This window comes from Camelus ferus, chromosome 25, assembly GCF_009834535.1.
Source record: "Camelus ferus isolate YT-003-E chromosome 25, BCGSAC_Cfer_1.0, whole genome shotgun sequence".
NCBI classification, from domain to species: domain Eukaryota; kingdom Metazoa; phylum Chordata; class Mammalia; order Artiodactyla; family Camelidae; genus Camelus; species Camelus ferus.
This window is the reverse complement of record NC_045720.1, coordinates 33,251,116-33,260,042: the sequence shown is the minus strand read 5'-3', so window position 1 is coordinate 33,260,042 and position 8,927 is coordinate 33,251,116. Positions and strand designations below refer to the sequence as shown.

Here is an 8,927-nt window from a genome sequence, read left to right as displayed (position 1 = left end):
ATTTTTTTAAATTTTTTTTCTGTCATAAAATGTGGCACATACAGAGGAAAAGCATAGACACAGATAATCTAATCACATCAGCCAGAGAACACACTAAAAGACTATGGGTCTTTCCTTAAGGTCTTTATTGAATCTGCGCACATATGAGCACCCTCAGGCTTTCTCCCCAAATTAGGAAATCACGTGGTGTATTCTGTGTTGTAACCTGCTTTTCCTTACTGAAAAATATATGATATTTCTCCTTATCGATATGTAGAGTTTTATAGGACTTTTAATGATTAAATAGCATTCAATCATATGAATTTTGAGTAATTTATTTAATTCCCTGTGGCTTAGAAATTTGCCTTTTTGCATGTTTTAATCATTAGAAATAATGCTACAATGAAGTCTTTGCCAATAAAACTGGGTGCAGAGTCATGGTGACTATCTTAGGGTAAATTCCTACAAGCAGAATTGCTGGAACAAAGGGCATGCATAGTTTTAAAGAACTGGAATAGGATTCTAAATGCCCCTTATAAAGGTCATGCCAATCATGCCAATTTATGCTCCTGGGTCCTGCTGCCAGTGTAAAAAAGCATTTCCATTTTCTCACATTCTCAATAAAGTGTACCTTACAAGATGTTACTCAGGAGAACACTGGTCACACTAATTAGGCAGATTTGGAAAGAAGTGTGCATCAAAACTTTTATCATTCCAGGGTAGGGAGGAGGGCATAGCCAGGTGGTGGAGTGTGTGCTTGGCATTCATGAGGTCCTGGGTTCAATCCCCAGTACCCCCAGTTAAAAAAAAAAAAAGAAAAAAAAACTTTATCATTCCAGTTTCCTTCCTTAGGCCTCTCACACTCCTCTGTTCTGTCTCCTTGTTTTCTCATTGGCATGATTTGGGTACCTCTCTCTCTCTTGCATTAAATTCTTAACAGGTTTGAAGGTAAAGAACATGTCTGATTCAAATGAAGTTTTTCTATACTCTTAGGGCCTGGCACAGAGCTTTTTTGGGGGATAGATTTGTTAAATAAGATAACTGACTTCAAACATATCATTTAGATCCAAAATAACTCAAGCAATAGAAAGTGACATGGTGTTGAAAAACAGCATTTTGGAAAATATGAAGAGAATGAAAATCAGTGTGTTTTTAAAATTTTTTTATTTTTAAACATTTTTTTATTGAGTTACAGTCATTTTACAATGTTGTGTCAAATTCCAATGTAGAGCACAATTTTTCAGTTATTCATGAACATACATATATTCATTGTCACATTTTTTTTCGCTGTGAGCTACCACAAGATCTTGTATGAGTGTTTTATTTTGAAATCCAAAAGCTGCTTAGCAAGAATCTTTAGCCTTGGGTTCCTAAAGGAATCTTTGCCCACGTTGCCAGAGTCATCCTGCTCATTCAGTTATTCATTCATTTATTCTGACATGTACTGGGGGCCTGGCGAGCACCAGACACACAGCGAAATAAAACACAGTCACCGTACTCAGGGATTTTACAGCAGAGCTGGAGAGCTGAAACACACACATCGACTGATTCTACAAGAGAGATCGGGCACTCACGATGCGCCAGGCCCAGGGATGCAGAAGTAAATAATACCTAGTTTGGGACCTCTAGGAGCCTATGATCCTGTAGAGAAGAGAGAATATAGACAAGTAATTTTACCACTGTGGGATTAGTGCTCTGCAGATCACAGCACTGTGCCAGCAGAAGGCACCACATTGTGGAGGGAAAAGAATGGGTTTCAGAAGCAAGGAGACCTACGTTTGAATTTATGATCTTCGGCTGTGACCCTGGGCAAGCCACTGCGAGCTTCAGTTTCCTTACACCAGGCTTAATGAGCAGATTGAATGAAATAATGGATGCAAAGGGCCTTCAATACCTGTAGATGGTAAATGATTGCTGTCAGCAGGAGGAGGTCAGGGAAAGATTCATAGAGGAGTTGCCGCTGGGACTGGACCAGGAAAGATGGGACATTATTCGGCACTAAACATGAAGAAAACCATTTCAAGGAAAAGGAACTGCACGTGCAGAGTGGACGCATACAAACCACTTGGTCTGTTTGGAAAGTTATGGTTGTTTAGTGATGCTGTACCATAAAATAAGGAACGAGGAAGGGCCGGAAATGAGGAACAAGAAGTGGGCAAAGGACAGAGCACCAGAGGGCTCTGTTTGTCCTAGTGAGGAGCACGGGTGGTCTCTTCTGCAGCTGCCACTAGCCATGGGTGGCTGTTTAAAAGTAAATGGAGATTCCTCAAAAAACTAAGAATAGACTTATCAGATGATCCAGCAATCCCACTCCTAGGCATATATACGGAGGGAACTCTAATTTGAAAAGATACATGCACCCCAGTGTTCACAGCAGCACTATTTACAATAGCCAAGACATGGAAGCAACCTAAATGTCCTTCAACAGATGAATGGATGAAGAAGATACGGTATACACACACACACACACACACACACACACTGGAATATTACTCAGCCATAAAAAGAATAAAATAATGTCATTTTCAGCAACATGAATGGATCTAGAGATTATCATACTAAGCGGAGTAAGCAAGAAAGACAAAGAAAAATACCATATGATATCACTCATATGTGGAATCTAAAGGAAAAAAAAAAGACACAAATGAACATATTTACAAAACAGAAACAAATTCACAGACATAGAAAACAAGCTTATGGTTACCAGGGGGAAAGGGGGTGAGAAGGGAAAAATTGAGAGTTCGAGATTTGCAGATACTACTATATATAAAATAGATAAACAACAAGTTTCTTCTGTATAGCACAAGGAACTATATTCAATATCTTATAGCAACCCATAATGAAAAAGAATATGAAAATGAATATATGTATGTATATGTACAACTGAAACATTGTGCTGTACACCAGAAATTGACACATTTTAAACTGACTGTACTTCAATTAAAAAAGTAAATGAATGCAACTGAAATAAAATGTAACACTCAGTTCCTCAGTCACACAAACCACATGACAATGCTCATATTTCATTATTCAGTCCCAACAGTCACATGAGCCCAGTGGCTACATTAGACAGTCCAGACAGAGAACGTTTCCAACACTGTAAGAAGCTCTATTGGACAGGGCTGCTCTAGAACTCTGCTACTGAAAGTGGCCAGCAGACCAGAAGCACTAGCCTCATCTGGGAGCTTGCTGGAATGCAGAGTCTCAGGTTCCTAGACCCAATCAATTAGAATCTGCATTTAACAAGACCTACCCCACTCCCCGACCCAACTCCTAGTGATCTGTGTGTACACAGAAGTTTGAGACACACTGCTGTCTAGAATGGGGAGCCAGTGAATGGTTTAAGCAGAAACAGCCTAGTCAAACTCTTATTTTTCTTTTTCTTTATTCTTCCTATTCAACATCTCCCCATTTTCCCCACAGCTCTAGCCCACCCCTCCAGCAACCACCATCCTACTCTCTACCTCTGTGAGTAGAGACAGAATTGTCTTTCTGTGCCCATCTTATTTCACATAGCCTGTCCTCCAGGCGCATCCAGGTTGTCACAAATGACAGGGTTTCCTTCTTATTTAAGACTGAATATCATATCATATATTATATATCTCACATTGTCTTTACTCATTCATCCATCAAGGGGCACTTGGGTTGTTTCCATTCTTGGCTATTATGAACGATGCTACAATGAACATGGGAATGCAGATACCTCTTTGAGATACTAATTTCATTCCCCTTGAATATACTCTACTCAGAAGTGAGTTGCTGGCTTATACAGTAGTTCTTATTTTAATTTTTTGAGGAACTTCCAGACTGTTTTCCATAACGACCACCAATTTACATTCTCACCAACATTGTACAAGTGTTCCTGTTTCTCCACATCCTTTTCAGCATTTATCTTTTGTCTTTTGATAACAGCCGTTCCTGAGCTGGTATCTCGCGGTTTGAATTTGCATTTCCATGATAACTAGTGATGTTGGGCATCTTTTCATATATCTGTTGGCCATTTGTATGTCTTCTTTTGAGAAATGTCTACTTGAGTTCTTTGCCCATTTTTAAATTGGGTTATTTATTTTCTTGCTATTGGTTACCTGAGTTCCTTGTATATTTTAAATGTTAACCTTTTACCAGAAGTATGCTTGGCAAATATTTTTCTTATTCCATAGGTTGTCTCTTAACTCTATTGTTTCTTTCCTATGCAGAAGCTTTCTCATTTGATGTAATCCCATTTGTTTATTTTTGCTTTTGTTGTCTATTCTTTTGGGGTCATCTCCAAAAAAATCATTGCCTAGACCAATGTCAAACAGCTTTTTCCCTATGTTTCCCTCTAGACGTTTTACAGTTTCAGTCTTGTATTTAAGCTTTTAATTCATTTTGAGTTGACTTTTGTATATAGAGTGAGATGAGGGTCCAGTTTCATTCCTCCACATATTGATGTCTTCTGCATAATGAAGAGACCATCCTTTTCCCATTGTGTGTTCTTGGCACCCTCATTGAAGATCATTTGGCCATATATGTGAGGGTTTATTTCTGGGTTCTCTTTTCTGTCCCATTGGTCTATATGTCTGTTTCTATGCTGGAAACCATACTGTTTTGATTACTATAGGTTTCTAATATACTTTGGAATCAGGAGGTGTGATGCCTCCAGCTTTGTTCTTCTTTTCTCAAAATTGCTTTGGCTATTCAGGGTCCTTTGTGATTCCCTATGAATTTTAGAATTGTTTTTTCTGTTCCTGTGAAAAATGCCATTGGAGTTTTGATAGTGATTGCACTGAATACATAAATCACTTTGGGTACTATGAACATTTGAACAATGTTAATTCTTCCAGTTCATGAACACAGGATATCTTTCCATTTATTTGTGTCTTTTTCAATTACTTCCATCAATGTTCTCAAACCTGCATTTTGGAAGTTTATTCTTTAAATGAGGATGAATAAAAGGAGGGCCAGACCAGCAGAAGAGAAACCAGGCAGGAGACTCTGGCACCAGGACTGCTGTTGCCACTTTTGAGCAAATTAGAAACAGGCAACTTTTCTTCATAGAAGCAACCCAGACAGGCTTGGTGAGCAGAGTGCAGGCTAGATTTAAACCCTGCTTCAGCCCAGGCACCCTTGTGCAGTGAACCCAGTGCACGGGCATATAAGGAAGCATAGTGGTGGTCATCCAGGTGAGTGATGAAGAAGACCTGAACTACACAGCTTGAGGATACTGATTAACAGCAAGCAACAAGCATCACCACATGGGGCAATGCTTTGTAACATGCCATGTGCATTTTACACATATAAAGCAAGGGCAGCAACGGCAGTCGTGAGAGAGAAAGGATCTGCGCTTCGGGGACCAATGAGGAGGGCTGGCCTCTTCACATCATGTGCTAATGGGAAGCCCTGCCCTGTAGAGTCCCTGTTTCATTTCACATCAGGAAAGTGATTCAACTAATTGCCTTAAACCAGTGCTGTATTTCATGTGTATAATACCCATAATTTGGGGTTTGAACACAATTGCAGTAAATTATACTAATCAGGGGGAATCTTCATTAAACTAATACAGGTTTTTTCAGAAGAGGGTAGTGTTAAGCAATCAGTATCCCCAAGTTGAAATGTGCCTCCTTGTTTTATAATAAAAGACACTGCACACTTCAAAACTCTGTTAATTGGAAGTCCATTTTTTCTAAAATAATGGGAGTTTTTAGAAAGTGTTAACCCATTTGGAGAAGAGTCGCTTTTTAAATCATGAGTCATAATGCTAAAAAAGATTTTTTAATAAACCTAGGAGCAACCTTAAGTGGAAAGAGTCTTTCAAACTCAGTTCTCTCTATTCCGAATACTTCTAGATGTTATTCTGAATACTTAGATGAGGCAATGTTTAATTTATGCACTTCCAATGGCCTTAAATAATGTGGGGTGGGGCAGAGAAAATGTCTACCATTTGCAACATAACGTTGCACACGCAGACACTAATACGCATACAGGATACATATCCGGTACCGATCAAGGATCCTGCAGGTATCCGATTGGCAGACTCAGTTCAGGTAATTGAGGATTATTAATAAAAGGATCATTCATGGCTGTGCAGGTAGCGCTGAAGGGACTCAACAAGGACTGGCAGCACTCTGGGTCTAGCAACAGCTGGGAGCTGTTACTACCCTAGGCCAGAAGGGGAAAGGGGCGAGGGTAGTTTCAGAAACTCTGCAAGAGAAGGCTGAACATAAGGAGGCTTGGCCTTTGACAGAGGGATGCAACCAACTTACAAGACCTAGCAGGAAGGGAGCTGAGGGAATAAACGTCCCAACCTCACACTTCTCCCTTCCTTCCTTCTCCTCCTGGCCCCTCCCATTGGCCAAACCTAACAAGAAGCCAAACGGTAAGGGAATCTATTGCTGTGGTCCCTTCAGGAGAGCCTCCCAAAACACAAAGCCAAGTGGAGAAGGGTAAAGAGTGAATGAACAAGGGGTGGGGGGCGGCGTGCGGTATAGCTCAGAGATCGAGCGCATGCTCAGCATGCACGAGGTCTTGGGTTCAATTCCTAGTACCCTCCTTAAAAGAATAAAATAAGCAAACCTGACGACCTCCCCGCTCAAAAACAAACAAACAAAAGGAGTGAATGAACAATATCCAGCACTCCACAAACACGTACATAATTAAACATATATCTTACATTTTCCTAGCACCTGACAGTTTGCAAGGACTTTCACTTTTCAAATATGCACCTGACTCACAGTGGGTACTCCATATATATTTCTTGAATAAATCAATGAAATATATTATTTGCAACTGATCTAATTTTTTCTTATTCCCAATAATTAGGTTTCTTTACATATTTATTTTTTATTATGGAAAAATATGCATAACTTACCATTTTAGCCACTTTAAAGTGGCATTAAGTACCTTCATGATGTCACACAACCATCATTATCCAGTTCCAGAACTTTTTCATTATCTCAAATGGAAACCCCAAACTACAAATTTTATTTTCAAAGTGACAGACTTGTTTTGTGTGTGAAGATTTGTGAAAGGTAATTGGTATATAAGATCTATTAAATGGTGACAATTTTCCTATTAGGAAAGGACAAAGGATAAAAAAAAAACCCAAACCTAAAATATGAGTCTATCTATAGACACAGTAAAATATAAAGTTACAGAGAATTAACCCACACATTGTCGTTAATTCAAACACAGGACCTGGATACATAAGGAAGTAAGTTCTGGTTGGTCATCTTGATGATCAAATTGGCCAGGAAGTAGAAATCAATCTGTTTTTCACTTCAGTTTGACTCCATAGATGTTAATGTCCCGATAGCACACCCTTCTTCGTTCTCCAATGAGAAAACAGCCACTTTCAACTACCAAACTTTGCCAATGAAGCCAAGATAAATTCCCGAAGAGTTTTTTTTTTTTAATTGAAGTACAGTTGATTTACAATGTGAGTTTCAGGTGTACAGCAAAGTGATTCAGTTACACATATACATACATATATATTTTTCTTTCTGATTCTTTTCCATTATGTTATTATAAGAAATCGAATATAGTCCCCTGTGCTATACAGTATGTCCTTGTCGTTTATTTCATATATAGTAATGTGTGTCTGTTAATCCCCAATCCCTAATTTCTCCCTCTCCGCCCTTTCCCCTTTGGTAACCATAGCTTGTTTTCTATGTCCACAAGTCTGTTTTTCATTTGTAAATAGAATTTATATCATTTTTTTTTAGATTCCACATATAAGTGATTTCATATGATATTTGTCCCAAAGAGTTTTGAGTGAGCACTATCTCACAGTCACATTCGGCCTGTTGGCGCCAGGTGGAAGGTCCAGTCCTGGGTCTGTGGTTCGCTAGCTGTGGGGGTGCAGAGCCCGCCAACCTGGCCTCCCTTATCTGTAAAACAGCGTGGCTGGACTTTGAGCCCTAAAGCCCCTCGTGACTCCAGCCTCTGCGCAAAAACCTCCAAAGCTTTCACCGCAAAGCTCTCAGTCTGAGGACATCAAATATCTAAACATGCAGTATTTACCCTTCTGATGAAATGGCCGCTGTGGAATTTGACCCTTTTGACAAATCATGGGTGTAAAAGCCAACATCCTGCGCATGTAAAGCCAGTGGGGACAGGTTAGCACGTGGAGAAACAAGCAAGCCAGAGTCACTGACTAACATGGGTTTGAACGGGTGTTTCAATGACATGGAGAAGCTGGTCCTGACCTTTATCTGCAGCACGGTCCTCCCGATGTTGCTGGCAGACTGGCACCAATCCATCCCCACCTGGTCTCCTTGGTAACCAAGGGCACACATCTGTGAAACGTTTGCAGGACATCTGGCCAGGATTAAGTTGTAGACTACCTCAATCAGAGATCAAGCCTATAGCCTTGGACTTTGAAGACTCCCTGCTTATTGAAGAACTGGCAGCCCTGGGGCGGGGATGTGGAGCGCCCGGCACTGCTGGCAGTCAGGTTGGCACAGTGGTTGAGAATGTAGGCTCTGGAACATTTAGTCTTGGGACTAAACACCTGTCTCTCGCTAAAGGTAGAAACTTGAGCAAGTTTTAGTTTGCATCTCTGGGCTTCAATTTCCTTGCTTGTCAAATGTGTCTACAAAAAGTACCTTCCTTATGTGGTTGCTATCAGGATTAAAGGCATTTAAATACTGAAAGTACCTAGAGTCATATACAGCAAGCACTCAGAGTGAATTAGCCAGCAGCAGTAATAATGTGATGATTATGTAACACCGATAAGAAAGCTCGAGCATTTTTGAGAAGACCATATGCAGCATCACTTTAGGGGACATTCGTAGAAAAGGTGATGGGAAAAGCCTCTGATCTGTCCCTTAACAAGCATGCCAGGCTAGACTAGCAGCGCAGGGATCTGAACAGCAGGAAAAGATTGTGAAGGTTGAGATGGATAGCTTTGGCATCAGAGAGATCTGAGTTGGGATCCTAGCTCTGCAGATCAATAGCTGTTTGAACTCCAG

General features: G+C 40.2%; 1 long non-coding RNA gene across 1 annotated transcript in view; it reads right to left on the bottom strand.

Annotated features, from left to right (window-relative positions):
• Positions 1–1,255: 1,255 nt before the first annotated feature.
• The window catches only part of LOC116659895, a 50,235-nt gene continuing 42,563 nt past the window's right edge, over positions 1,256–8,927 (bottom strand). Inside the window, exon 3 of the long non-coding RNA XR_004315269.1 lies at positions 1,256–1,873. This is a non-coding gene — a long non-coding RNA (uncharacterized LOC116659895). The remainder of the gene's footprint in view (positions 1,874–8,927) is intronic.